Below are 8,140 nucleotides of genomic sequence, written 5' to 3'. Positions count from 1 at the left end.
TTGACAGCTAGTGCCCCTGTGCCTCTGCTTTCTTCATCTATTTTTCCTCTGAGAAGTTGGATTGGATTATGATGTTTTTGTTATCATATATAATGAAACTGCACTCTTTGCTTTTTTGCGTGTGGTACTGGGGATTGAATCACAGGCCTACCATACACTAAAGCGGCACGCTGAAATTCAGCCACATATCCATCCCTGAAACTGCAATTTTCCTAGTTAGGGAAGGGTTGTTACCCCTAAACTAGTTTTTTATATAAGTATCCCAACTATGTAATCAATTTCCATCTCTTTCCAGACCTAGAAGCATAGCTTTTGTTACTTTGTTGATCTCTTGTTAGCAAGTTGATAAACTTTGCCAATTTCTAAAGATCCCTTTGTCTAGGAAACTTTATTTTTAACACTAGACAAGTGAGGTCTCTTATACTTCCCTCATCCATATATGGACAAAAAAAAATCTCAAACAGGCACACACAGAGAGACAACTTCTAACCTCTAAACCAGACAGTGGTATTCCCCAGGAATCTTCCCATCCCATTCTCAGAGACTAAGTCAGAGATTTCTGGACATGATTTCTAGAACAAACTGCCCATAGTAACACTGAGGGAAATCCTACTCATGTCCCCACTTTTCCAGAAAGCTGACCCTTCCCAGAAGTCCATTATCGGCAGTTCACCTCCTTAAGCCAGCAGAGGGCAGGACAGCCACAGAAAAGCTACCATTGGAAACCCTGGTTCTAGATGTCTTAACTAGTTATTAAGAAGAGAGAGAGAAGAGAGAGATCCCTTGGTCTCCTGGATAAAAGAAGTAGAAGGCAAAGTCAATATTTGAGAGCCAAACTGGGTGAAAGTTTGACTTTACTTCCTTCTAAACAAGACCAATTTCACCTCACATGATAAGGCAAAGTCTAGAGAAAAATTACCACATGATTCTACCTGCTTGTGGCCGGACATGGCTTAGAGAATCTTCCAACACAAACTACAAACTCCTTCTTTTTTTTTTTCCCAATACTGGGGATTGAAACCAAGGCCTCACACATGAGGGGCAAGTGCTCTACCACTGAACTTCATCCCTAGCCCTTCTTATTCTTTTATTTGAGACAGTGTCTAACTACCCAGGCTGCCCCCAAACTTGGCATCCTCCTGCCTTGGCCACCTGACCTCTGCACCAGAAAATGAAATTCTCTTCATGGGTCAATTTTTATCAGGGACAAAAACCTTTCCCAAACACCCATCCTATTTCTGCAGATACACTGGTCAAGGCAGCAGCACGTGTACTTTACTAAGAGAAAGCCAACACTGGCAAGGATAATGGAATTATCTGACCACATACATGTACCCTGGGACTGTGGAAGGACCATTTTCCAAAGCATCCACACCAGTCTCAGGTCATCTGGCGTTCTGCTCTACAGGACTGCTATAGGGCACTAAGGAGCCCCATCACAAAGACAAGAAAGTAGAGAGGAGGTAATGAAAGGCCCCACCCAAATCTCACAGTGAGGGAGTCTCAAGCTTATAAAAACCTATTTCTGCTGACTCCTGTCCCTTCCCGGCCTTATTTGTCCAATGCCTGAATTAATGACTGCAGATAGCTGTCCTTGATGGACCAGCCAAGTAAGTAGAAAGTGCCCAGGCCCATGGGATTGGAGGGAAGCAGAGAGGGAAGAATTCTTCCTAGGAAGTGAAGAAAATGTGACTGAATTGGGGAGCAAAGATTAGTATTAGCCTGAAGGTGTGATGCTTGGACAGAACTTGCATTACACTTACCTGTCATAGAGGCACCTTCTAAAAACAAACAAACAAACAAACAAACATCTCATCCATACCACTATCTAAAAGGACAACTGTAGATAGTGGTATGGATGAGATGTTTGTTTGTTTGTTTGTTTGTTTTTAGAAGGTGCCTCTATGACAGGTAAGTGTAATGCAAGTTCTGTCTGTAAATCAATGGATGTGTAACTGATGTGATTCTGCAATCTGTGTATGGGGTGAAGGTGGGAGTTCATAACCCACTTGAATCAAAGTGTGGAATATGATATGTCAAGAAATTTGTAATGTTTTGAACAACCCACAATAAAAAATAAAAAAAAAATAAAAAAGAAAAAAAAAAGAAAATAAAAGGACAACTGTAGGTGACTGTGTTTATGCCATGTGATGTCGGTCCCCACCACTAGTCCCAACTGACTGCACTACAGGTAGATATCAGCTCCAAGAGCAGCTGAACCATAGGCTGATCAGTATCTTACAACCTGCACTGGCTCAAGAAAATGAGTTGAGCCACTTAGTTTTTCTCTCTGCCTTAGAAAGACCTGGAAAATGTGGAGAGACCAAGACATTTAGGAGCAAGTGCAAAAAGGTCCTAAGGGAAAGGTCTAGAGACGTGAGATGAGTAAAAAAGGAATGTGGCATTTTTTCAGAAGAGAAAGAAAAGATATTGAGATGAGGAAAGGAAAGCTGGTGAGTACATATATAAACGGAGCATAGAGGACACGGGAAACCTGGGGAGTGAGGTTGATAGAGGCACAGGGGAGTGGGGAGCCTTGAACTTCACCTTTCTGCTGAGAATGCTAGAGTGAACTTTGAGCCCGAGAGAACTTCCATTACCAGGCTTCTAAATGCTTGGCAGCCCTGTGTTACCTATTCTTAGATTTCCACAGCTTCCATCTCTTTTCTTTTAGCCCACTCCTATCCCTTCTAATCTTCTAGTACCTTCTAGGAAGTTCTGCTTGCTTCCAAAAGAGCCTAAAACAAATACATATTGCCGGAATGAGAGCAGCAGTACGGAGAGCAGTTAAGATCACATATTGCCTGGGTCAGAATCCCAGCTATACAATGTACCAGCTGTGTGACTTTAGGTAAATTGCTCAACTTCTCTGTGCCCTGGTCAGAGAAGTTAAAATAAGAATAATGATAATATCTGTCTCAAAATGTATAAGGATTAAATAAGTTTATGCATATAAAACACTTAGAACAGTAAGTGGGCATATAGTAAGCACTGAATAAAGAGTGCTATCATTATTATCTATTAAAAAGTCAAAGCCCTTTTGTTTTTTGTTTTCCTTAAAACAATGAGAAAGTGAATACTGTAAGTCAAAATTAAGTCTAAAACTGGTCAGTGTGGGAATGAAGGACTACTGGTCTCATCAGTGAGATGCCACTCAAACAAATGGGCTTAGGGGGTGGGGATGTGGCTCAAGTGGTAGCGTGCTCGCCTAGCATGCATGAGGCACTGGGTTTGATTCTCAGCACCACATAAAAATAAAATAAAGATATTGTGTCCATCTAAAAATAAAAAATAAATATTAAAAAAAAAACAGATGGGCTTATACCTGTGCCACCAAATGGTGGCTGGCTGGTCCTCCACTTTGTTCTGACCACAGGAATCCCTGTGTTCATTCCGCTGGTCAATTAAGCCTCTGTGACACAAATCCACAATGAAGCATGAAACCAGCACCTCCTCTGTTTATACAGAAAGCATTTTGCCACAAGGCTGAGTTCAGGTGAGAGGTCAGCTCCCCACCCCATGACTTGTTAGCACTTGCAGTTTGCAGAGGTTTCCCTTAGGGCACCTTTGATCTTGGATCTGTGCAAACAGAATCCACAGGGCCAGTCACAACGAGCCCTAGCTTCTTGTACTTTTCCCATGGGATTTCCCAGTGTAATTGTCCTTTTAAATGGCATCTATGACCTCCTTCCCATACTGCTTTTCTACAACTTCCAGGCACTTTAGGGCACAGAATAAGTACTAAACATATATACCTGGTATGTCTGGCATTCCTTTAACTAGATCAAGGGGAAGATTTCACCCTTATTCCCCATATTATCCCTGCCCACAGAATATCAAGGGATTCTCCATTTCTATCATTGCAGTGGATAGTTTTTGGGGTGTCTGGAAAGCTCACAATTCCCCTTTCTCCCTGTGGTGCTCCAACCACCCCCAGGGATAAGCCAACATAAGCCACATTCTGTCAGGTATTTCTCTTCCCACCATATTTAATGGCCCAGTGGTAGATCCTGACCCAAGATAAGTTGATTGGATTCTCTTTTCTGGACATTAAGACTTGGGACCAAAATAGTCTCATTTCAACTGGCCTGAAGTGATGAAGATTTTGAACAGTCACTTTCTTTTATATGACTAGGAAGCAGAGAACGCCAGGCTGCATAGAAAAGATTGAAACAAGCTGAGTAGTGCAAAAGAGGCTTGAGAGCCACCAAGAGTACTATCTGGGTTTCTGGTTGTTTTTCTTCCCTACTAAAACTCTATGTGGGCCAGGTGCAATGGCACACACCTCTAATCCCAGTGGCTGGGGAGGTTAAGGCAAGAAGACTGCAAGTTCAAAATTGGCCTCAGCAACTTAGTGATACCTAAGCAACTTTGTGAGACCCTATCTCAAAACAAAAGAAAACTGGCTGGGTTGTGGCTCAGTGGGTAAGCACTCCAGAGACTACTAGAGACTATTTATATCCCATTTTACAAATGAGGAAACTGAGGCACATAATTGATCCATGTTCAAACAAATGATCTAGCTTTTCCTAAAAAGGATACAACTTGGGTATCCTGGTTGTGTGACTTGGGAAAAGATCCCTTATTTTCCCTAAACTGGTTTGACTTGGGATTCTGTCATTTTTGGTTAAAAGAATACTGATGAAAGACAGCTGAGATGGATTTTTTTTTTCAGGGCCTATTTTGCTTTCTTTTTTAACAGACTGGGGACTGAGCCCAGAGTCTTGTGTGCTAGGCAAGTGCTCTACCCCTGAGCTCTGCATATCCCAGCCTAGGATGGACCTAGCCTTGGATATGAGTGAGGACACCAAGACACAGGAAAGGCGATGAGAAGGGGGATGGGCAGCTACAGGTATGTTTAGAAGTGGGAGGGGGCAGGAAATGGAGAAAGTTCATAACTCTCACCTCTGGTTTTTTCTGTGATGTGGTATAAGGCAAGGTCTTTGTGTTGAGATCACAGCACTTGGGGTGGGGAAAGATGGTGCAGGTGGAAAAAGGAATTGCTGAGGGAATAGGAGAGGAAAGGCAGTTTATCAGGTTGAGGAATCCCCAGCTGTGGCTACAGGTGTTCAGTTCCAGGTGGGTCCATTTACCCAGCTGTGAGCTTTTCTTTAAGGCTTAACTGTATTATTGAAGATTAAGTGGATGGGGCCATAGAAGGCGGGGCTAGAACATTAAGGGTGCTGAGAAGAGAACGACTGGGCTGTGTAAGTCTGGAGGCCTCTAGGAGGTGAAGGCAGGTTTGGTAAGATAGTGTGCAAGAACTAAAGAGAAAGAGATGTGTGTGAGAATGGAGAGATTGGATTTTGACACTTCTGAGGTGGAGCCTTTCTTACTTATGACAGGATTCAGGACATGACCACAAGAGGGAGAGGCTGAAATGGAGAGAAGGGGAAATATGAGAGTGGAGGAAACAATGAAATTTGGGGGCAAATACATATAAATATGTATATACACAAACATATCAGATATACCCAGACACAATGCAGACAGACATGCAGATACATACAGACATACAGTATAGGCAGGCATCTACAAATTCATGGATACAGGACACAACACTTCTCCCTTCCAGTATACAACAGAGAGGGGTACACACAATAGGACACATGCACAGATGTGACACATATATAAAGACACGCATATCATGTGACAGACTTGGAAACTTTGACACACACACCACAGTTCTGTGACTTAAGGGAGTTTGATTTTCCCCCGGGTATTGTTTTTCTTGTTGACTCTGGCCACTGTGGTGTCCACGTGGCACATCCACAGTTCTTAGTAAAAGGACAGAAACCCGAAGCCTCTCCCAAGTTAGAAACAAAGGCCCTGGCACAACCCAGCCCTGGCTCACTAGTCCAGGATGTTTGTTCCTACCTTTGTCTCCCTGGAACTGGCATTCTGGCTCAAATGCTGCCCTAGGGGCTCTTAGGGGGATCAGAGCCTTCCCCCAGTGCAGGGTGCCACTGGGACAGATGGCAGGGCTGAGCAGACAGTCTGACACCCAGAGACTTCACCATCCCCAACCCAAGCATCTCTTTCCCTGATAAACCAGCCTTACCCATACTCGGCAGCCTGCTAGGGAGGAGGATCAAGGATGAGAAAAGTGAAGCCGGAGAGACAGGTTAGAAACTAATGCTTCAGCCTGAAGAAAATAAGGGAGTCTTGAGGTATTACTAAATGGGAGACTGACATGTTTAAATTTCAATTGTAGAGCTCCCAACTCCTAGCACATAATAAATATGGATGTGTAATAAAAAGTGTAAATAAATATAATTAAGAGTGTGTGCCTAGAACATAATTAATGTGAATGACTCTGGTAGCTCCATGTAGGAGGAGTTGGAAACTGGTAGCCCTGGTTCAGTCAGGAGCATTTGATCAGGTAATGGGGGGTTGGTCTATGGCCAAGGATAACATGAGGCAAAAATTGAAAGAAATGGAAGGGGCTGGGGATTTGATAAGAAAGGCTGGCTAAAGCTGGCCTGAACTGGTTTGCTCATACTAACTAAAACACCACTATGAGGCAGACATAGAAAGTTAGCTTGTAATTTACTATGAGAAAGATATCTGTCATAGAGATAGAAAATATATTCACCAGCATAAATTTTTCCATCAGCATAGAAACATGCTCTAATGTCTTTCATTGGTAAAATTCTTCCTTGACTCAAATCATTCCATTTCATATCCACTCCATTTCTCTGCTTTCCTTCAAAGACAAATTTCTAGGAAGTTTCTCCCAAATGGTATTTCTACTCCCTTACCCTATTTACTCTACCCTATTCCAATATGACTTTCTTCTACTATTCCACAAAACCTTCTCTTGTCAAGATCACTGATGATTTCCATTTGCTATATCTAATAGGCACACCAAGGATCTCATCTAGAGAAAACTGAGGCTCAGAAAGTCAAGTAGAATTTCACTTCTTGCTTATTGTTCCAGTCCTCTTGCTGAAGACATCTGAAAAATATAAAACAAATATGCTTGAAGGCATAGAAGAGATAATAAATAGGTGTTTGTGACTACTTTTTCCCCTGAGGCATATGTATCCATGTAGCTAAAATGGATGGCCCAGAGGCAAATTACTTTTTTTCTTTTTTAAAATTCAATGGTAAATTGGAAATTCTGGATTTTTTAATTGGTTATTTTTAGTTATACAAGACAGTAGAATTTGTTTTGATATAATTGTACAGGCATGAAATATATCCTATTCTAGTTAGGACCCCCCTTCTTATGAGTGTACATGATGGTAGGATTCACTACAATGTATTCATATAAGTACATAGGAAAATTATTTTGGATTCATTTCACTGTCTTTCCTTTTCCTATCCCCCTTCCTTTCCTTTCATTCCCTTTTGTCTAATCTACTGAATATCTATTCCCCCAACCCCATCATTGGTTAATTTCATATATCAGCAAAAACATTTGACCTTTGGTTTGGGGGGATTGGCTTAATGCACTTAGCATAATAGTCTCCAGATCCATCCATTTACTTGAAAAATGTCATTAAGTCATTCTTTTTTAGGTTGAAGTCTTAATGTCTTATTTATTTGTTTATTCTGGGGCTGGGATTAGACCCAGGGCCTTATTCATAGTCTCAAGATTGTAAAGGTATAAAATCTCAGGCTGGGGGTGTAGTTCAGTGGTAGAGTGCATGTGTCAAGGAAAAAAAAAAACATAAGCCCTAGATTCACAGTCATTTCAATCAAAATTTCACAACTGGTGGGATTGTTTGCAGTGGATGTTGATAAGCTGATTTTATATATGTGCGTGTATATATATATATATATGACTATATCTGTGTGTGTGATGCTGGGGATTGAACCCAGGGCCTCATGCATAATAGGCAAATGCTCTACCACAGAGCTGCATCCCTAATCCTTTGACAAGCTAATTATAGCGTTTATATGGAAATGCAAGGGCCAAGACACTCATAAAGAAAAAGAACAAAATCTATTAAGAAGCTGCACTAAGCTGGGCTGCATGCCTATAATCCCAGTGACTTAGGAGGCTGAGGGAGGAGGATGCCTCGGCAATTTAACAAGACCCTCAGCAACTTGACAAGACCTGTCTCAAAATAAAAAATAAAAATGACTGGAAATGTGGCTCAGTAATAAAGTAATAAACCCTTGGGGTTCAATC

Source organism: Marmota marmota, unplaced genomic scaffold (assembly GCF_001458135.2).
Source record: "Marmota marmota marmota unplaced genomic scaffold, marMar, whole genome shotgun sequence".
Lineage (NCBI taxonomy): Eukaryota > Metazoa > Chordata > Mammalia > Rodentia > Sciuridae > Marmota > Marmota marmota.
Note: the sequence above shows the minus strand (reverse complement) of the source record.